Source organism: Sus scrofa, chromosome 15 (assembly GCF_054392235.1).
Source record: "Sus scrofa isolate SSC_HxYL_T2T_F1_AM1 chromosome 15, Sscrofa_HxYL_maternal_Yorkshire_Landrace_v2.0, whole genome shotgun sequence".
NCBI classification, from domain to species: Eukaryota; Metazoa; Chordata; class Mammalia; order Artiodactyla; family Suidae; genus Sus; species Sus scrofa.
In genome coordinates, this window is record NC_139397.1 from 120,365,819 (window position 1) to 120,380,970 (window position 15,152).

General features: G+C 38.8%; 1 protein-coding gene across 1 annotated transcript in view; it reads left to right on the plus strand.

The window, feature by feature from the left end:
* BMPR2 (bone morphogenetic protein receptor type 2) overlaps positions 1–15,152 on the plus strand; it is a 168,203-nt gene that overhangs the window by 17,890 nt on the left and 135,161 nt on the right. The window lies entirely within an intron of this gene.

A 15,152-nucleotide genomic window follows, 5' to 3' on the forward strand; every position in this document is an offset into this window, starting at 1 on the left:
GTACAGTATTTTTCATAATATAGTAGACTCTGTTCTTTGTGTTTATTGTTAAGGAAAATGATGGGACAACTTCCTTTTTTTTTCTTTTTTTTTTGTCTTTTTAGGGCTGCACCTGAGGTATATGAAGGTTCCCAGACTAAGGGTGGAGCTTCAATTGCTGGCCTACAACACAGCCACAGCCAGATCCGAGCTGCATATCACAGCTCACAGCAATGCTGGCTCCTTAACTCACTGAGCAAGGCCAGGGATTGAATCTGTGTCCTCATGGATACTAGTCAGATTCATTTCTGCTGAGCCACAGTGGGAACTGCATATAGTGCTACTTTTTAAGCCCCATGCCCCCCCCCCCCATTTCTTCCTTCATTCCTTTCAAGGTATCTGCATAAGTGAGTTTTCTGATTTATTTTCTGTATCTGTTTTGCCATAGCACTTTTCTGCAGTAGTAAGCATTTTCTTTGGTTATGATACGATAAGGATTGTCTTTGACACAATCTTCCACATTTTTTTACCATCATACATTTTAGTTATAGTTAATTATATTTTATAGTTAATTATATTTTTATATTTAGTTATTTAGTTATATCTGGGATGTTGGATATTTGGTAAATGGGAAGGGTAATAGCCATGAAAAATGAGTGGAATATTTCTTTTTCTTTCAGTTAACTTAGGATTGTATGTGAAAACATAGCAAATGAAAGCTATGGATATGTACAAAAAAGATACAGTAGATATAGAAAATACAGCAAGTGAAAGATATAGTAACTTGATATACTTTTATATTTTTATAGCTGGTCAAGCAAGGAAAAGTCCTGTGCATTTAAAAATGTTTGTTGCAAAGAGGTAAATGATAGCAAAAGAAGCTTTATTAATATTTATTTATTTGGCTACCCTGTGGCATATGGAGTTCCAGGTCAGGCCAGGGACCAGATCCAAGTCGCAGTGGCCACCTAAGCTGCAGCTGTGGCCAGATCCTTAACTCACTGAGCAAGGCCAGGGATTGAATCTGTGTCCTCATGGATACTAGTCAGATTCATTTCTGCTGAGCCACAGTGGGAACTGCATATAGTGCTACTTTTTAAGCCCCATGGATACTAGTCAGATTCATTTCTGACTAGTGCTGGGGCCGGGGATCAAACCCGTGCTGGGCCGGGGATCAAACCCGTGTCCCAGCACTTCCAAGGCGCCAAAGATCCCGTTGTATTTAAATCTGTTTTAGGAAATTTTTTAGCTTAGGTACCTCAAATAGGTTACAACCCTTTTTTACATTCTTGATTGAATTTTCCTTTCAAAATATGGTTCTTTCATTGAATTTTGGGGAATTTTAAGGCCGTACTGTTCATTTAGTACTTGATATATCCCTGGAAGTGTAGTCTTTCTTAATCTAGTCATTTTATTTCTCCAGTCATATGTATAAACTTTTTCAAGGAGGGTAGTTTTTATATACCCTCTTCTAAGCAGAGATCAAGGTGGTGGGCCATATTATAGTCGTTCTCAAACTTTAAGATGCTTTAGAAATTATCTGAAGGATTTTTTGAAACAGATTGCTGGGCCCTACTCCATGAATTAGGTCTAGAGTGAAGCTTAAAAATTTGCATTTGTAACAAGTTCCAGGAATTGCTAATAGTGCTGGTTTGAATTCCACCGTTTGAGACCACAGCTGAAATAAGTATCTGTTGAATGATGGCGGTGAGCCAACAAATCCTGGTTATAGATGTTCTTGGAAACATCTCCCATAACGCTGAGAATTTCACAAAGGTCTTTGAAAAGTACTGCTTTGTTTACACCTGAAACTAACACAACATTGTAAATTAACTATACTTCAATTAAAACAAATCAGAAAACTTAAAAAAGTACTGTTTTCTTTTTCTCTTGGCCAGCAGTTCACAAAGGGTGGTACCTGAATTTGCAGCATCAGAATCACTGTGGAGTTTGTTAGAAATGCACATTTTTTTGGGGGATTCCAACTTTTTAGTTTTTCTCCTTTTACACAAAACAAAGTAGAAGAAATAATATAGGATTAAAACTACAAAATAGTTAACTGGTTAGAACCCCCCTCACACAAATCCATATAGGAAGACAAGCTTATTTAAGTGAGGAAACACATGCAAATTAATTAAGATGGTTTGTAGTTTTCATATGAAAAACACTAAAAGAGAAAAGTCAAACATGCTATATGCTACATACTCAGACCTTTGAATTGAAACCTCTGGGAGTGGGACCCAGCAATGTGTTTTAACAAATCCGCCAAGTGATTCTGATGTACCCTAAAGTTTGAGAACCACTGATTGATACAGTTAATTTAGAGCCTCCATTTGTAAACAGAGGTTTGTATCAGAATCAGCTGGGGAGCCTTTTTCAACATAGATGTACCTGGCTCCCAGCCCAAAGTAATTGAAATGATTCATTAGGTCGAATCAGAACTGCAACTGCCAGCCTAGACCACTGCCATAGTAACTCCGGATTCCAGCTGCATCTGTGACCTATACCATAGCTCGTGGCAACACCAGATCCTTAGCCCACTGAGCGAGGCCAGGGATTGAGATTGAACCTGTGTCCTCATGGATACTCGTCAGATTCATTTCTGCTGAGCCATGATGGGAAACCCCATGCACAGATTTTAAAATGATACTATATTCTGTAGATACACACACTTATATACATGTATATGTGTGTAATTTGAAACCTACCTTTTTTCTAAAACCTGTTGAATATATTCTTATTGATTCTTTCTATGTATTTTTCTCAGGATGTATTCAAAGGTAAATTTTATACAAGGGGCAATCCTATCTCCTTCAAATTAGGGGACCAATATCCTTTTTCTTGGGACTACTATGCCATCTACCCAAAATTCTTTCTTTTTTTTTTTTTTTTTGTCTTTTTGTCCTTTGTTGTTGTTGTTGTTGTTGTTGTTGCTATTTCTTGGGCCGCTCCCGCGGCATATGGAGGTTCCCAGGCTAGGGGTTGAATCGGAGCTGTAGCCACCGGCCTACACCAGAGCCACAGCAACGCGGGATCCGAGCCGCGTCTGCAACCTACACCACAGCGCACGGCAACGCCGGATCGTTAACCCACTGAGCAAGGGCAGGGACTGAACCCGCAACCTCATGGTTCCTAGTCGGATTCGTTAACTACTGCGCCACGACGGGAACTCCCCAAAATTCTTTTTAATCAAACTATGTGTAAGGAATTTTCTACTATGGCATGCCTTTAAGAGTCTATATAATATGTCAAGTTACATAGCAGTAAGATGTAAGGGGAATTATTACCAAAAGAACTAATGTACACATTTATATACATATGCCTAGAGTCCCAGTGTCCAACAGTATCCATTAACCTTGCCTTGGGCATATTAAGTAACACTTAACCTGCATTACACAAATTTTACCAAGCTATAATAACAGAATTTGGAGAATGATTCTCACCTTAAATGTATTGACTGTGGACTTCGTGGAAGAATTATGAAACGTAATAAAGTATTGTGCCAGAGGTATTGGCCTTAATAGTTATAGTTGACTTGGATGTTTGGAGGAATAGAACGGTCATATACACATATCTATTTCTGGCAATTCCTTATTTATATCTGGAAGATTAGTTGCAGATGGAGGTTGAGAAACTTCCTTTTGTTAAAGCCAGAAGATCTTTATCTTTCAAGAAAGTAGTTTTCCCTTAAAAATCTCAGTGTCAGACATATACTTAATAGGAGTTTCCATTGTGGCTCAGTGGTTTAAGGACCCAGCCTTGCTCAGTGGGTTAAAGGTCCCACATTGCCACAAGCTGTGCTATAGGCTTCAGCTGCAGCTGCAGCTCTGATTTAACCCCTAGCCTGGGAGCTTCCGTATGCTGCAGGTATCGCCCTAAAAAAGAAACACACACACACACACACACACACACACACACAACTTGATAATGTACATTCTTTCCCAGCAATTTAAGTGTAAAATAGAATGATTTAGAGCAAAATGTGACCTAATGATACAGTGTGTCATTTAAATATGCTTATATGTATTCAATAATGCAAACTTTTTCGTTTTCTTTCAGTTAAATGAGGAGATAGTTGACTTTTCCCATCATTATTGATCTGTCTTCTGTCTTTGCTTTTGTAGACAAGAATAGTCTAATGAACCAACCTATATAATTGTAATAGACACTCTAGGCCAATGTTTTAGGGAAAGCTTTGTTTTTATATTTTTGTTTTTCTTTGAAAAAGGTTAAGACTAATATCCTCATAATTCCAGCACAATGTTTTTGTTTTTTTTTTCGTCTTTTTTTGCTATTTCTTTGGGCTGCTCCCACAGCATATGGAGGTTTCCAGGCTAGGGGTCGAATCGGATCTGTAGCCTCCGGCCTACACCAGAGCCACAGCAATGCCGGATCGTTAACCCACTGAGCAAGGGCAGGGATGAAACCCGCAACCTCATGTTTCCTAGTCGGATTCGTTAACCACTGCGCCACGATGGGAACTCCCAGCACAATGTTTTATTTTGGCATCTTCCTTCCTTCCTTCCTTTCTTCCTTTCTTTATTCCTTCCTTCCTTTCTTCCCTTTCTTCCTTTCTTCCTTCCTTCCTTCCTTTCTTTCTTCCTTCCTTCCTTCCTTTCTCCCTTCCTTCCTTCCTTTCTTTCTTTCCTTCCTTTCTTTTCTTTCTTTCTTTCTTTCTTTCTTTCTTTCTTTCTTTCTTTCTTTCTTTCTTTCTTCCTTTCTTCCTTTCTTTCTTTCTTCCTTTTTTTCTTCCTCTCTTTCTTTCTTTCTTTCTTCCTTCCTTCCTTCCTTTCTTTCTTTCTTCTTTTGAGGGCTGCACCCATAGCATGAGGAGATTCCCAGGCTAGGGTCAATTTGGAGCTGCAGCTGCCTGCCTGCACCACAGCCATAGCAACACCAGATCCGAGCCGTGTCTCCAAACTACACCACAGCTCACGGCAAGGCCGGACGGATCCTTAACCTACTGAATGAGGCCAGGGATTGAACCTGAGTCCTCATGGATGCTGGTCAGATTTGCTTCCGCCAGGCTGCAACGGGAACTCCTACTTCTGATTTTTAAATTAAGGTGTATATATTTTTGTGTGGATGTTAACTATATGATTTCAGACTTTTAAACATGGAATGATGCATCACAAGTAGTAGCTATATAACATTCTATTGAATATATTTGTTATTATTTACTTAATTTCTGTTAGGTGATGTTCAACTTGTCTTGATTTTCATCTCTTCTTAAAGAGTACTGTATAGGAGTTCCTGTCGTGGCTCAGTGGAAACGAATCTGACTCCTAACCATGAGGACGAAGGTTCTATCCCTGGCCTCACTCAGTGGGTTAAGGATCGGTGTTGCTGTGAGCTGTGGCATAGGTCACAGACGAGGCTTAGATCCCGTGTTACTGTGGCTGTGTTGTAGGCCAGCAGCTACAGCTCTGATTCAACCTCTAGCCTGGGAACTTCCATATGCCGTGGGTGCAGCCCTAAAAAAAAAAGACAAAAAAGCAAAACAAAACAAAAAACCCATTCCTTAATAAATAAAGAGTACTGTATCGAATACTTTTGCGCATATGTCCTTCCTGTGCTTTGGTTTATTTCTGCATCCTTATCTTGACTTATCAGTAGTATGACTTAATTTGATCATATTTTTTTCCTCTTTGAAACACTTTCTTCATTTGTGTTCTAAGATACCATGCTCTTGGTTTTCCTCTTACCTATTTCCATTGATAGTTCTTCACCTATAAATGGTATGTTGCCCCAGGGTCCTTTTCTCTGTCTGTTTATTTCATTGGTGATCTTATACAGTTTTATGGCTTTAAAAATAGCATCTAGAGGTTGAAAATTTTCAAGTTTATTTCCATCTCAAACTTCTTTTCTTGAAATACAGTTGTATGTAGCCAACTGAGTATTCAGCATCTCTACCTAGATGTCTGATAGTCATTGCAAACTTAACATGTCCAAAACTCTACTCTTGAGCTTCTTCTATTGACCTGCTCCTCCCATAGTGTTACCCAACTTTGCAAATAGCAGTTCTCTTATTCTAGTTGTGCAGGCCAAAAACTGAAGATATCCTGTATTTTCTCTTCACACTGACATCCAGTTGGATACGAAAAACTCTTGGCTCTACCGTCACAATACATCTAATTTGACTACTTCTTACTGCCTCCACTGCTACCATGTTAATCTGAAAGCTACCATCTTCTTTCGTAGTTTTTCAGTAGCTTTTGTTTTTTCTAATACCTTTGCTTCATTACGTTCACTTTTCAATATAGTATCCTCAGTCACCCTTTTCGAATTTGTCAGATCATGATTTTTTCTGCTTAAAACTCTGATGCCTCCCCATTTCACTCAGAATTAAAGTCGTAATCATTTAACATATTCTATACAATATGACCCCTATTACTAATGATTGTATCTGCTGACCTCTGTCTTGTTTAATTAAAAAAATATATATTTTTAGATTTATGGGATTTCCCTTTGTGGTTCAGTGGTTAACGAACCTGACGTATCCATGAAGATGTGGGTTCAATCCCTGGCCTCGCTCAGTGGGTTAAGGATCTGGCATTGCCGTGAGCTGTAGTGTAGGTTGCAGACGTGGCTCAAATCCCGCATTGCTATGGCTGTGATGTAGGCCAATTCGACCCCTAACCTGGGAACTTACGTGTGCCATGGATGTGGCCCTAAAAAGCAAAAAATAAATAAATAAATTTTATTTATTTTTATGGCCACACCGATGGCATTTGGAAGTTTCTGCACTAGGGATGAGCTGCAGCTGTGGCAATGCTGGATCCTTTAACCCATTGCCCTGGGCTGGGGATTAAACATTAACCTCTGCAGCAATCCTAGCCGGTGTAGCTGGATTCTTAACCCACTGTGCCACAGCGGGAACTCCTGCCTTGTTCAATTATTGTGCTTTTAACTTTACAAAGAAGTAAAAATTCAGAAAATAATTTTTTTTTTTTTTTTTTTTTTTGGTCTGAGCCTATGGCATGTGGATGTTCCCAGACCTGGTATCAAACTCACCATAGCAGTGGCCTGGGCTGCTGCAGTGACAATATCAGATGCTTAACTTGATGTGCCACAAGGGAATTCTGAAAATCAAATGTGTTAAAAGAGGTTAGATTTAAGCTACTTGATATAAATTAACAGTGGCTGCATTTAGTGAATAAATCTTTATATTTGGGGAGTAACAAAGGAGATACATGAATATTTCTTGAACCTTTAATATAATCACTAAGTTCCTTACATATTTACTATGTTATCTCATTATCTTCTAAATAGACTGATCACTATTTTTATTTTTCCTTACTTTACAGATGAGTAAACAAAGTCCTTTTTAACTCCAAAACAAGGCATTAATATATTATATAATTCAGTGTTAGCCTGAATATATAAATTACATGAAGTATTTTACACATCTGAAAATCTTATTGGCATTTTAATCATTCATGAATAATTGCCCAGACTGAACTATTTCTTAGTTATGATCTCTTATTTTGCTGTAAGTGACTGCAGATATTTTAGGTTTTGGTTTTGTGTGTAGCATTCAAGCCTTGGTGGATAATAAAAATTTTCATTTCAGAGCTGAAATTTTGGAAAGTACACCAGTTAGATCAGAGGAGTGATGATGACATATTTAGTTGAGGATAAGTTTTCAATATTTTCATCTGGTGTTAGTGATTAGAACCCCTAGGGGCTAGTCTAGTGTGAAGAGTAACTTTTTATGTTTAGTTACTATACAAAGGACCATATTGTGGTGACAAGAAAGACAAGATTGAGAACAGTCAAATGATGTCAAGAAATGAACTTATTCATTTTACTTATCAAAACAAAGTTTTGGTTTTTTTGTGGGAGATAACTTTCCTGGGATATTTAATTTTTTTTTTTTTTTTTGGCAAAACCAGTGTGTTAGCTTGATGAAATGTTATCAAGAATGTTAAGCTTAAAAAAAAAGTTAAACTATAAATCCACTGTAGTCTTTAGCACCAATTTTTTCCATTTATTCAGCACTTCTCTAGGAATCATAGTTTTGTCCATTTGCTTAGGTTTATGAAAAATTCAGTTTTACTGATTTTTATATTTATTTTGCCCGTGCCACAGCATGTCAAATTTCCTAGGCCAGGGATTGACCCAGGCCCCTACAGTGACAATGCCAGATTCTTAATCGTCACAAGAGCACTCCTGGTTTTACTGATTCTTGCTAAGTCCTTTTAAGAGCAAGGTAGTACTCTTAGGTTTGTACAAAGTTGGCTTTGATTTGTACGCTTTGCAGCTCACAGGCTTTATATTTCATGTCATCCTGTTCCAGGGTCATGGATTGAACCTGAGCTGTTGTAGAGACAATGTGGTATAGTTATGTTGTAGGCCACAAGGGAAGTCCTTGATATCATCCTGTTAATGAAAATTGATAAAATTTAGTAACTTAAAAAGATTAAATTCTACTTGTAGAAGTTTATCAGTTGGATAAGCTAGGTTATTCTGATACAGCAATGGTAGAGTTCTCACTGTCGTGCAGTGGGATTGGCAGCATCCCTGGAGCACTGGGATGCAGGTTTCATCCCTGACCTGGCACAACAGGTTAAGGATCCCGTGTTGCTGCATCTGTGGTGTGGGTCATAACTGCGGCTTGAATCTTCTCCCTGGCCAAGGAACTCTGTATGCCGTGTGGTGGCCAAATATGAGAAAAATAAAATAAAACAGCCATAGTTTATTTCTTGCTCATACTGTATATCTATCCATTGAAGACCTGCAGGGATACTCTGCTCATCATTCAGGGATCTGGGTTGAGAGAGTGCCATCATCCTGAAAGTTGCTGGTTGCCAGAGGTATAAGAAAATATAAGAAGGTACTTTTGGCATTTATATGTTCTGCCTAGAAGAGATTCACATCATTTTCTATTTACAACTCACTGTTTAGTCTCGTGGTCTCTCCCAACCTCTAGGAAATGTGATCTTTCTAAGTATCTACAAAAGGAATTTGGGAAATAGCATCAATAGTGGTTGTAGGAAGTAGTAAGATAAACTTGTGTTGACTTGGCTTTGTATTTTAAGACATGTTTTTACTTCTTTGATTTTATTTATTTAAAAAAATCTTTGTTTTTTGGAATCCTAAAGTTGTAATATGAGATCATTAAAATTTTGGGGGGAGGAGTTCCTGCTATGATGCAGTAGGTTAAGAATCTGACTGCAGTGGATCACCGTGGAGGCATAGGTTCAATCCCCACCCCTGGGCAGTGGGTTAAAGGATCTGCTCTTGTTGCAGCTGCTGCTTGGATTCAGTCCCTGGCTTGGAAACTTCCATATGCTGTGGGTGCAACCTTTAAAAAAAATTTTTTTTTTTTGGTGATAATAAAGTATATATATAAAAAAGACCCATTTCCTCTTTACTTTTTCTCTGATTGCATTCCCTAGATGTAACCATGTTAATATTTATAGTTTGGCATATAACCTTTCATACTTTTTTTTGGTATGCACTATAAATAAACATCTGTGTATAATTAGAGTTTATTTTTAAACAGAGGTAGAATCATGTATTATAGTACGCAGATTTTTGTGACTATTCATGCAGGGTAGTTTAGAAGTAAATTATTTGTTTAAAGTTTTCACATTTAAAATTTTGTTATGAACTTTCATATTTATCTCCAAAAAATTATACCACCAGTATCAGAATTTCTGTTTTCTTATGCTTTTCCAAATACTGTATAATACCAGTGTTTTCCTTTTTTTGCCAGAGCAAAGCATTGTATTTTGTTTCAGTTTGCAGTGCTTTAATCATTAGTGAAGCCAAGTTTCTTTTTGTATGCTTACTGGCCAGTTGTATTTCTCTGAATTACTTGTTCAAATATCAGATTAATTTTTCTAATGACCTTCCTTCCTTCCTTTCTTCCTTCTTTGCTTACTTGCTTTCTTTTTCTTTCTTTTTTTACGGGCGCACTTGTCACACATAGAAGTTCCCAGGCTAGGGGTCAAATTGGAGCTGCAACTGCAGCTGCACCTCACTGCAGCTCATAGCAACACTGGATCCTTAACCTACATCTTCATGGATACTAGTCGGTTCATTACCACTGAGCCAGGACAGGAACTCCCAAAACAGTAGCTTTGATATTGGAATGTTTTGGAGCTATTACTTAAAGGAAAGAATTATATTTGAAATGACAGTTTCAGAAGGACGCTAATACAGTCAGAACTACTAAAATTACTGTGGGTTGCATTTATCATTCTGTTACTTAGGTGAGCTGATTCCTGAAATCTTTCCAGCCCATTTTACTTATTTAGGTCACTAATTATAGAATTTGTTGTTTAGAAGCTAGCATCTAGTTAAGGTGTTTGGAGAGAGATTTCTGTGAGATTCAACTGAGTCATGTCCTCAGTAGTTATTTTGAGAATTATGTGGAGAAGCCGTGAATTTCTGCAGCTAATGAATATTTCATTGTTGCTTAAAGGAACCTGTTGTATAAAAGATTTACCAAATAAATGATAATAAAGTAATACTTGGGAATTCCTGTGTGCCTCAGCAGGTTAGCTGTCTGACATTGTCACTGCAGTGGCTCAGGTTGCTGCTGTGACATGGGTTTGATTCAGGCTTTGGGAACTTCTGCATGCTGTAAGTACAGCCAAAAAAATAAAATAAATATTTGGATACAAAGAATTATATTAGATGCTACTAGGAGTAACAAAGTTTGGAGTTCCCATTGTGGCTCAGCAGAAATTAATCCAACTAGGAACGTGAGGTTGCAGGTTCAATCCCTGGCCTCACTCAGTGGGTTAAGGACCCAGCGTTGCTGTGAGCTGTGGTGTAGGTTGCAGACGATGCTCGGATCCTGCATTGCTGTGGCTGTGGTGTAGGCCAGCAGCTGAAGCTCCAGTTCGACCCCTAGCCTGGGAACCTCCATATGCTGGAGGTGAGGCCCTAAAAAGCAAAAAACAAAAACAAAAACAAAAACCCCAAAAAACAAAAAAACCAACCATATACTTTTCTGTAACCAAAACAGCTGAAAGGTAGATATTTTTCCTATTTTAGGATTAGGGAAACAGTGTAACAGAGATTAAGTACTTTGTTTAATGGTATGTATTTCTTTTTTTTTTTTTTTTTTTTTTTTTGTCTTTTTGCCATTTCTTGGGCCGCTCCCGCGGCATATGGAGGTACCCAGGCTAGGGGTCTAATTGGAGCTGTAGCTGCCAGCCTACGCCAGAGCCATAGCAACGCAGGATCCGAGCCGCATCTGCAACCTACACCACAGCTCACGGCAATGCCGGGTCGTTAACCCGCTGAGCAAGGGCAGGGATCGAACCCACAACTTCATGGTTCCTAGTCGGATTCGTTAATCACTGCGCCAGGATGGGAACTCCCTAATGGTATATATTTCTAATAATACTAATTACTTTATTTATTGACTACATCCTTGTGACAGGCATTATGCCAAGTTTTAAACTTTATTTCATAGAATCCTTATTATCAACTTTACTGAAATAGATATTATTTTTTTCATAGATATGGAACCGAGTTGCAGAAAGATTAAACATATCACCAAAGCCATATGATTAGAAAGTGGCAAAACTGGAATTCAAGCCAAGGTTTTTGTGATTTTTGAAAGTCTCTGCTCTTAAATATATTTCCTTTTAAGACTTTTTCTTAAAAATTTTAAGGTATAGTTGATTTACAGTATTATGCCAATTTCTGCAGTATGCAAAGTGACTTAGTCATATATACATACACATTCCTTTTTTTTTTTTTTTTTGTCTTTTGTCTTTTTAGGGCTGTACATCACAGCATGTGAAAGCTCCCAGGCTAGGAGTTGAATCAGAGCTACAGCTGCTGGCCTATGCCACAGTCACAGCATTGTGGGATCTGAGCCATGTCTGTGATCTACACTACAGCTCATGGCAGTGCTAGATCCTTAACCCACTAATCGCGGCCAAGGATTGAACCTGCATTCTGATGGTCAGTAGTTGATTTGTTACTGTTAAGCCATAATGGGAACTCCTAATTTTTTAAAAATTCTTTTTTGGCCACCTCTTGGCATATAGAATTTCCAGGCCAGGGATCAAATCCAAGCCATACCTGCAGCCTGTGCAGAGGCTGCCACAATGCTACTGTGCCAGGCTGGGGATCGAACCTGTGTCCCAATGTTCCTAAGATACTGCCAATCCCATTGTGCCACAAGGGAATCTCTACTAAAAGTATTAATTTAAATTAAAGTAAAAATTCTTCATATTGCATTAGAGATTTTCTTTTCTTGTTTTTTTTTGGGGGGGGGGGCTGTGCTTGTGGCATATGGAAGTTTTCTGGTCAGGGATCGAATCCAAGTTGCAGTTGTGATCTACCCCACAGCTCCAGCAATGCTGGAGTCCTTTTAACCCACTGCACCAGACCAGGGATTGAACCCTCATCCTAGCAATCCTAGCAGTAGCATCTGGAGCCACTGCAGAGGCAGTTCTGGATCCTTAACCCACTGTGCCACAGTAGGAACTCCTAGAGATTTTCTTTTGCAGTTTTTTTTGGAGAAATGTTTCATTCAGCTCTTTTCTAATTACATGTGAAAAAATTGACTACTAAAATAAAAGGGCTGTATGTGAAGCAAATTATATACTGTAATGTACCTAATGTTGCCAAGTACACTTAGTGAATGAGGTGGAGGGAGCCATTTAGCCATCCAGAGAAGCAGCTCAGCCTAGTGCTTTTTTTTATGGGGAAACTGTTAAAAATAAGAAAAAGTTTGGGAGTTCCTGTCATGACGCAGTGGAAATGAATCCATCTAGGCACCATGAGGTTTCAAGTTCAATCCCTGGCCTTGCTCAGTGGGTTAAGGACCCGGCATTGCTTTGAGCTGTGGTGTAGGTCACAAACGCGGCTCGGATCCTGTGTTGCTGTGGCTGTGGTATAGGCCCGCAGCTGCAGTTCAGATTCAGCCCCTAGCCTGGGAACTTCCATATGCTGTAGGTTCGGCCTTAAAAAAAAAGACATAAAAAAACAGAAAGACAAACAAACAAACAAAAAGAGTAAGTTTGAAGACACCAACAGTTTAAAGAGAAGGCAAGTTTGTAACACTCTTGAGCTGTGGTGTAGGTGGCAGATGAGGCTCAGATCTGGTGTTGCTGTGACTCTGGCATAGGCCGGAGGCTACAGCTCCAATTAGACCCCTAGCCTGGGAACCTCCATATGCCACGAGTGCAGCCCTAAAAAGACCAAAAAAAAAAAAAAAAAAAAAAAAGAGATATTGAGCAAAATATATAGGAGAACTTACATTCTGTAATCTTGCTTTTACATGTTTGTGTTTATGAAGATTATATTAAGAGAACTTTGTTTTGTGCAGGTTTGCTTAAAATCTTTTCTCTATAAATTAGCTCCTTAGGTTTTCTGTTTGGGTAATAAGCGCATTGCACTTCCTTCTTGTCAAAATAATCCTACAAAGATGGTGTTCACTGGTCTATCTCAGCACTAGTGGGAGATAGCAAACAGCTTTTCAGGTCATCTGTCTGCTTTGATTTAGCACATTCGTTTAGCACAGTGTTTGTTGGAATATTGTTGACCAGAAAACATGTATGTCACAACTCTAGGAAGAAAAACCATAGTATTTCAATTTCTAATGTGTACTTTATTTTTTGTTTTGTTTTTATTTTTCAAGCAGAAATAAGACTCTATACTTGGCCGTTCTGGTTTTAAAGGATTAGCTTATATTGGCTGTATGTTTTTCTATACTGACACAGTGCCGATTAAACATTTTGTACCATGAATAAAAAAACAAGAGAGAATCTTATAGTATCTTGTAACCATGATCAAGGCATCTGGATATCTGCCTAAATGGCACTTACTTGTTGAGAAGACAGTTCATGAATAAGTAGTAAATACATAAATGTTCAAGATATTATGATAAATGTCACAGAGCTATTTTAGAGGTGGTCAATGAAGCCTTCCTTACAAAGTGACATCTGAAGAATTAAAATGAGCCAGGTTGGGAGTTCCCATTGTGGCTTAGTGGTAACGAACCTGACTGGGATCCATGAGGATGTGGGTTCAATCCCTGGCCTTGCCCAGTGGGTTAAGGATCCACCGTTGTCGTGACCTGTGGTGTGGGCCGCAGACTCGGCTCAGAGCTGGTGTTGCTATATTTGTATTGGTATTATCTCTACTTTTCATTTAAAAAATGTAAACATGGAAAGTATTTTGCCTCAAGTATTAATTCAAAGAGTAGGGGTAGAGTCCATCTCCCTGGATTCCCTTTATGAATTAGAGAATACATACTAATAGCCCTTTGTAGATCAGGACTTTCCTGTTTGTCCTGTTCTTAAAACACATATTGTTGCAGTGTTTGAAGACTTGTGTCATGTCTCATTTGTATTCTCATTTTAAGCACATGTAATCTCTCTTCCCATGTAGACACACATTCAGAGTGTCACATTGAGATTTTTGTTGTTTTTGATGACATTTTTCCCCATTATCAATAGGAAGTGCTCATTCATATATCGCTAGTAGTTTTCTTGGCCATGGTAACCTTTTCTCATTCTTGGTTACTTCTAAATAATGTTAGAGGCTGCCAGTTTTCATATTTGATTCTAGAATAAAGTCGGCATTATTGCAGTCTCAAATGTCTCATCAAAAATTTTTTCTAACTAGACTTTAACAGAGTTTGACCAGTGATGGTCTTTTTTTTGGTCTTTTCAGGGCCGCGCCTGCGGCAAATGGAGGTTCCCAGGCTAGGGGTCTAGGGTTCCTAGTAGGATTCGTTTCCGCTGTGCCACAACAGGAACTCCGATCAGTGATGGTCTTTTATAGTGGAGTGAAAGCTCCATAATGCAACAGAATAACTGGGGGCAGAATTAGGATAGATTTATTTTTGCCTTTTCTAGGACCCATCCCGCAGCATATGGAGATTTCCAGGCTAGGGGTCGAATCAGAGCCGTAGCCACCGGCCTACACCAGAGCTACAGCAACTTGGGATCTGAGCCGCAGCTGTAACCTACACCACAACTCATGGCAATGCCAGATCCATAACCCACTGAGCAAGGCCAGGGATCGAACCCGCAACCTCATGGTTTCTAGTCAGAATCGTTAACCACTGCGCCAGGACTGGAACTCCTAGGATAGATTTAAATGGAGTGAAGATTTACAGCTAACTGCCAGAAGACTTGACACAGCTGGCAGTGTTGATTTTCCTAATCTGATACCTCAGCAGCAGAAGTTTA